Source organism: Sapajus apella, unplaced genomic scaffold (assembly GCF_009761245.1).
Source record: "Sapajus apella isolate SASKATOON/1434 unplaced genomic scaffold, GSC_monkey_1.0 scaffold68, whole genome shotgun sequence".
Taxonomy (NCBI): domain Eukaryota; kingdom Metazoa; phylum Chordata; class Mammalia; order Primates; family Cebidae; genus Sapajus; species Sapajus apella.
In genome coordinates, this window is record NW_022437008.1 from 6,417,796 (window position 1) to 6,424,186 (window position 6,391).

Genomic DNA, 6,391 nt, shown 5'->3' on the forward strand with positions numbered 1-6,391 from the left:
AAAAAAAAAAAAAAAAAAAAAAAAGAAGGCCAATCAAGGCCAGGTGTGGTGTCTCACACCTGTAATCATGAGATGGATGGATCATTTGAGGTCAGCAGTTCGAGACCAGTCTGGCCAACATGGTGAGACCCCCGTCTCTACTAAAAATACAAATATTAGCCAGGCTTGGTGGCCCAGACCTGTAATCCCAGCTACTTGGGAAGCTCAGGCAGGAGAATTGCTTGAACCCTGAAGCCAGAGGTTGCAGTAAGCCGAGATAGTGCTATTGCACTCCAGCCTGGGCAAAAAAGCAAGACTCTTTGTATTAAAAAAAAAAAAAAAAAAAAAAAGGAAGAAGGCCAATGCATGGGAGATTCACAAGAGCAAGAAAGAACAGCTCACTATGCCAAATACCTGCCATCAAAGTCAAGGAAAATGATTAAGCAATGGCTGCTGCATGCATCAATTAGGGGATCCCCAAGAGGGCAGTTTCAGTAGAGATAAAGACATTTGAAGCACAAGCACAACCTCTGTTGCTGTTTTTCCTTAGCCAAACAAGATTCAGGCTCTCTGTGAACTAACACTTAAGAGAAAACAGCAACCAGCTTTTCAATAACTCCAAAACAAATCAATTTCTTATCTAAACCAACATGTTTTTGCCTACCTAGGAAGATCATCATTTTTCACTAAGGACAAAGTCACAGGAGGAAAAAAGAGTGATTGGCTGGGCATGGTGGTGGTTCACACCTGTGATACCAGCTCCTTGGGAGGCTGAGGCAGGAGAATTGCTTGAACTCGGGAGGCAGAGGTTGCAGTGAGCCGAGATCGGCCACTGCACTCCAGTCTGGGGGACAGAGGGAGACTCTGACTCAAAAAAGAGAGAGAGAGAATGGACACCTAACCCATGTGATATCCCAGCCTGGTAGCTTTCAGGAACAATTATTTTCCTATAGACTTGGAAGACCCACTTGACACATGGATCCTGGTGTATTAGGCTACAGGTTTTCAACAGAATAAACATTTACTCAAATTTTCGCAGAATCACATGCAATGTGCTTAAAAAAAAAAAAAAGGATGCTTAAAACAAGGTCTTCCAAAAATCCAGAGATAATTTTAGATTGAAAAATCTAGGCTTGCCAAGGGAATCTGAGAACTTTTCTATCTTGGTCTCCAATGCTAACCTACGTATTTGTGTGCAAAAATAGAGGAAGATTAGAATCTCAAATGCCAGACTGAAAAGTTGCCACAACAAACCTGAATTCTTCATATGGAGTTTGTTATCTTGTCAGCAAGAAAGCAAATGAAGTGGCAATTAACTAAACTTTTTGCTTTAAAGATAAAAAGAAAAAAAATCTCGAACATGAAATATTCCCTGGACTTGTAATGGAAAATGATTTTTTTAAAGAAAATATTGTGCAGATATTGTGAAAATACAGTCATTTTTAAAGAAACTTGAAAACATCTAAGCATACATGAAATCTAAATATGAACTTTGTAAGTAGCCCTTATAAACATATATTTAGAACTTCTGGTCTAAAATGTGATAAAATGATAAGTTTATATATTATTCAATAAATCTGGAACAACTGACTAGCCATTTAGAAAATACTTCATATTTTAAACCAAAAATGAATTTTAGGTAGATTAAAGGCAAAAAATAAAATAATAAAACCATGAAATGATAAGCAAACATGGATTTTTTTGTTGTTTTTTGAGATAGTCTCACTCTATTGCCTAGGCTGCAATGCAGTATCAGGACCTTGGCTCATTGCAACCATCGGCTCCAGCGCTCAGCCTCCCAAGTAGCTGGCACTACAGGAGTGAGTCACCATGCCTGGCTAATTTTTTCCTATTTTTTTAGTTGAATCCGGGTTTCACCACGTTGGGCAGGCTGGTCTCGAACTCCCGACCTCAAGTGATCTGCCCGCCTCGGCTTCTCCAAGTGCTGGGTTTACAGGCATGAGCCATCGCGCCCCGGCCAGAACTTTTTTTATAACATTCAAACAAAGAAAAATTTTCCAAATATGTCAAAGAAAAGAAATACCATATACTTAAAAAATGAACATAATGTTACAGCCGGAAGAGGTGGCTCATGCCTATAATCCCAACACTTTGGGAGGCCTATGTGGGCGCATCATCTGTGGTCAGGAGTTCAAGACCATCCTGGTTAGCAGGGCAAAACCCTGTCTCTACTAAAAATACACAAATTAGCCGGGTGTGGTGGTAAGCGTCTGTAATCCCAGCTACTCCAGAAACTAAAGCAGGAGAATCGCTCGAACTCGGGAGGCAGAGGTTGCAGCGAATCTAGATCGCACCACTGCCCTCCAGCTTGGGTGACAAAGTGAGACAGTCTACAAAAAACAAGTTACTTTTGACCCCATTTGTAAATTTATTCTAAGACAAAATTAGACCGGGTGTAGTAGCTCATACTTGTAACCCAACACTTTGGGAGGCCAAGGTGAGAGCGTCGCTTGAGGCCAGAAGTTTGAGACCAGCCTGGGCAACAGTCTCCTACTGAAAAAAAGACAATAATCAGACAAGTCCTTGTGGCAGAATTGTTTATCTTGTGACAAACTGGAAACGATCTAAGTGCTCATCAGTGGTTACATCTCGCACTGTAAACTCCATAAAAATAACAATATCTATTTGTAATTATTGATAATCACCAAAATCTTGGCAGTGGTTGTCACCGAATGGTAGACGAGCAGATGATTGTCATTTTCTCCCTTAGATTTTTTGTGTCATCTTGAGCGTTTTACTAGGAGAGGAGAATGAACTGCTTTTATAATGGGGATGCGGGGCCAGAATAAGCTATTTTAAAACTGCAGGCCCCTCAAGCCGAGTCTTTCTCTGGCAAATTTGTGAGAAGTCTAAACAAAATTCTTATCATGCCAACCAGGCATGCTTCTTTCCTCGCACCGCGCGGCGCAGGAAGACACACCCCTGACCCTGCGCTCGCCCCCTCGGGCGCGGGTACTTCACGCTCAGCCCCGGCCCTCCCGGTCCCCGCGGACCCTCCCTCCGGCCCAATGCGCCAGCGGGCTCCGCAGGGCCGGAAAAGCGCGTTCCTTGGCAGCCCGGAGCCGCCGGGAAGGTGCGCGCAGACGGCCCGGTAGCCCCGGGGTGACTTGAGGGCCGCCTCCACCGCCAGCCCCAGCGGACCCCCGCTGCCCGCAGGCCGCCTCCCTCCGCGGGCTTCCGGGAGCGGGTCCCGGCGCCAGCTCGACCTCCCCGGCCCCGGCGACCCGAGGAAGCGCCCCCTTTCTCCGCCTGACGGGCACCGGCCCGCCCCTGCTGTGCCGCCGCCGCCAAGTCCCCGCCGCGCCCCCCGGTCCCGGGTTCGCGCCAGGAGGCCCCTCTGGGCTTCCGTCGGCCCGGCCAGCGCCCGCTAAGCCGGGCGTCCTCCACAGCGGGCGGGCAAGGGGCGGGAGCCCACGGCCCCGCGCCCTGCGGCCCCGAGCGGAGCGGCGCCCCGAGGGCCAGTCTCGCCGTCAGCCCTGGCTGCGGCCCGCGGCCCCGCTGCCCACCGCCCACCGCCCACCACCCCCCGCCCACCGCCCGCCAGCGCCCGCCTGCGCCCGCCGCGCCCGCTCCTCACCTGCGTCGCGCCCCGGCCCCCAGCGCACCGCCCTGGACCGGCTGTGTACACCGGAAGTGACGTCTCCGGCCCGGCCCCGACCCCGCCCCGGGCGGACGCGGGGCGGCTGCGGATCCCGCGCCTGCAGCGGACCCTCCCCTCGCGCGAGAGGGGAGAGGGCGCCCCGTAGCCTTCTCTCCTGGCGACCCCGATCTTCCGAGAGGGATGGCTGGGGTGGTGGTTGAGGACTGGTGGCCAGAGTCGGAGGTCTTCCCAGATTCTCCACCATGGCTTGTCCTCTGGGCGGTAGGGGTCCGCGGCGTCCTCCTGGATTTATTACTGAAATTGATTACTGGCGTATCGAGCGTTTCCTAGATGCCAGGCCCCGGCGGGCACTGCAGGAACGGGTAGTGGACATAGGTTTATTCCTCAGTGGTAAACACACAATACCATTGTCACAAATCCGGGTGATAATATATTACCAATGGTGACAAGTGGTAGGAGGGGAAAGAGTAAGAGGGAGGGAGAGAGTACCCTGACCTAGTTAGTGAAGGAGGGTGATCCGGGAATTCCCCTAGGAGCTGAGGTCCTAAAGGGGAGAAGGGAGGAAAACACATTACACGGAAGAAACAGCAAGTGTTTTCCAGTTTTGCGGGCTTTGGGGTTTTTTTTGTTTTTTTTTTTGAGACGGAGCCTTGCTCTGTTGCCCAGGCAGTGGTGGAGTGCAGTGGCCTGATCTTGGCTCACTACAACCCCCATCTTCTGGGTTCCTGGTCTCAAACTCCTGACCTCAAGTGATCCGCCCGCCTCGGCCTCCCAGAGTGCTGGTATTACAGACGTGAGCCACGGAGCCCGGCCCAGTTTTGGGTTCTAATACTAAATCAGGGTGGTGAGAAGTTGGCTCTTACTTGACAGTGTTGCAAAACGAATGAGTTTTAAGCAAGAGGTGATTTGTCCATACTTGAGAGTGTAAAGGGATTATTCTAGCTGCAGTGTGGAGAAGGAAGGACTAGGGAGAGGAGGCAAGAGTGGATATAAATGTGTACACCCATGTTCATATTAGGAGGTGGAAGCAACCCAATATCCATCCACGGATGAATGGGTACACAAATGTGGTATAAATATAAAATAGAATATTATTCAGCATTATAAAGGAAAGAGGCCAGGCAAAGTGGCTCATGTAATCCTAGCACTTTGGGAGGCCGAGGCAAGGGGATCACCTGAGGTCAAGAGTTTGAGACCAGCCTGTCCAACATGGAGAAACTCTGTCTCTACTAAAAATACAAAATTAGCCAGGTGTGGTGGCACATACCTGTAGTCCCAGCTACTCAGGAGGCTGAGGCAGGGGAATCGCTTGAACCCGGGAGGCCGAGGTTGTGTTGAGCCAAGATCATGCCTTTACACTCAAGCCTGGGCAACAAGAGTGAAACTCCCTCTCGAAAGAAAGAAAGAGAGAGAGAGAAGTCACTCTCAGTGGGAGGTGGTGGCTTACACTCGTAATTCCAGCATTTTGGGAGGCTGAGTTGGGAGGGTCACTTGAGGCTAGAAGTTGAAGACCAACCTGAGCAACAAAGTGGGACTCCATCTCTACAAAAAATCTGAAAAATTAGCTGGGCATAGTGGTGCCCACTTGTAGTCCCAGTTACTGGGGAGGCTGAGGTAGGAGGATCACTTGAGCCTACAAGTTCAAGACTGCAGTGAGATATGATTGTGCCACTGCACTCCTGCTGGGCAACAGAGTAAAACCCTGTCTCAAAAAAAAAACAAAAGTTACTCTCAGCAAACAACCCCAATGCCCCCTCCACCACCAAGAACACTTGGCTATGAAAACCCCTTTCCTGAAGGTTCTTCTTTTAGACATTCGCACTGAAACTAACATGTAAAAGCCCAGCCTAGAAGCCCTGGCTTATACTGCCATAGAGAATGCACAATCAGGCCGGGTGTGGTGGCTCATGCCTATAATCCCAGCACTTTGGGAGGACTAGGCGGATGGATCACGAGGTCAGGAGTTCAAGACCAGACTGGACAAGATGGTGAAAACCCGTCTCTATGAAAAATACAAAAACTGTCTAGGCATGGTGGAGGGCATCTGTAATCTCAATTACCCAGAAGGCTGAGGCAGAGAATTGCTTGAACCTGGGAGGCGGAGGTTGCGGTGAGCCAAGATTGCACCACTGCACTCCAGCCTGGGCAACAGAGCAAGACTCCATCAAAAGAAACCAAAAATAGGGGGTGGGGATGGAGGGGAGGGTGGGGAAGGATAACATGGGGAGAAATGCCAGATATAGTACGAACCTAAAGTAAATTAAATAAATTTTAAAAAAAAGAAACCAAAAACAAAAACCAAAAAATAAGAAAATGCACCCTGATCTCAGCAGGAGCTGGCTCTCCCTGCTGAGAAAAAAAAATTCGATTTGCTCCAGCTGGCTTTTCTTAGAGCTTCACATTCCTATTGTCAGAGAAGCTGCAGAATGAGAACATCCCACTTAGAGGCACCTCAGGTGTTCTAGAACTGATTGTCTTTCTTTCTTTTTTTTCTTTTTGAGATGGAGCCTCGCTCTATTGCCCAGGCTGGAGTACTGTGGCATGATCTCAGCTCACTGCAACCTCCACCTCCCAGGTTCAAGCAATTCTCCTGCCTTAGCCTTTCAAGTAGCTGGGACTACAGGTGCACACTACTGCGCCCAGCTAATTTTTTTTGTATTTTTAGTAGAGATGGGTTTTCACCATGTTGGCAAGGATGGTCTCTATCTCTTGACCTCGTGATTTGCCTGCCTCAGCCTCCCAAAGTGCTGGGATTGCAAGCATGAGCCACTGTGCCCAGCCCAGAACTGA

The 6,391-nt window shown here is 49.2% G+C and overlaps 1 protein-coding gene across 3 annotated transcripts in view; it reads right to left on the bottom strand.

Annotated features, from left to right (window-relative positions):
• The window catches only part of KIAA0355 (KIAA0355 ortholog), a 91,713-nt gene extending 88,034 nt beyond the window's left edge, over positions 1–3,679 (bottom strand). For 2 of the 3 annotated variants that reach the window (XM_032249105.1, XM_032249111.1), the window contains exon 1: positions 3,578–3,679. The gene's annotated coding sequence lies outside the window, so the exon portion shown is untranslated. The remainder of the gene's footprint in view (positions 1–3,577) is intronic. The other variant, XM_032249107.1, reaches the window with a different exon arrangement.
• Between the last annotated feature and the right edge of the window lie 2,712 nt (positions 3,680–6,391).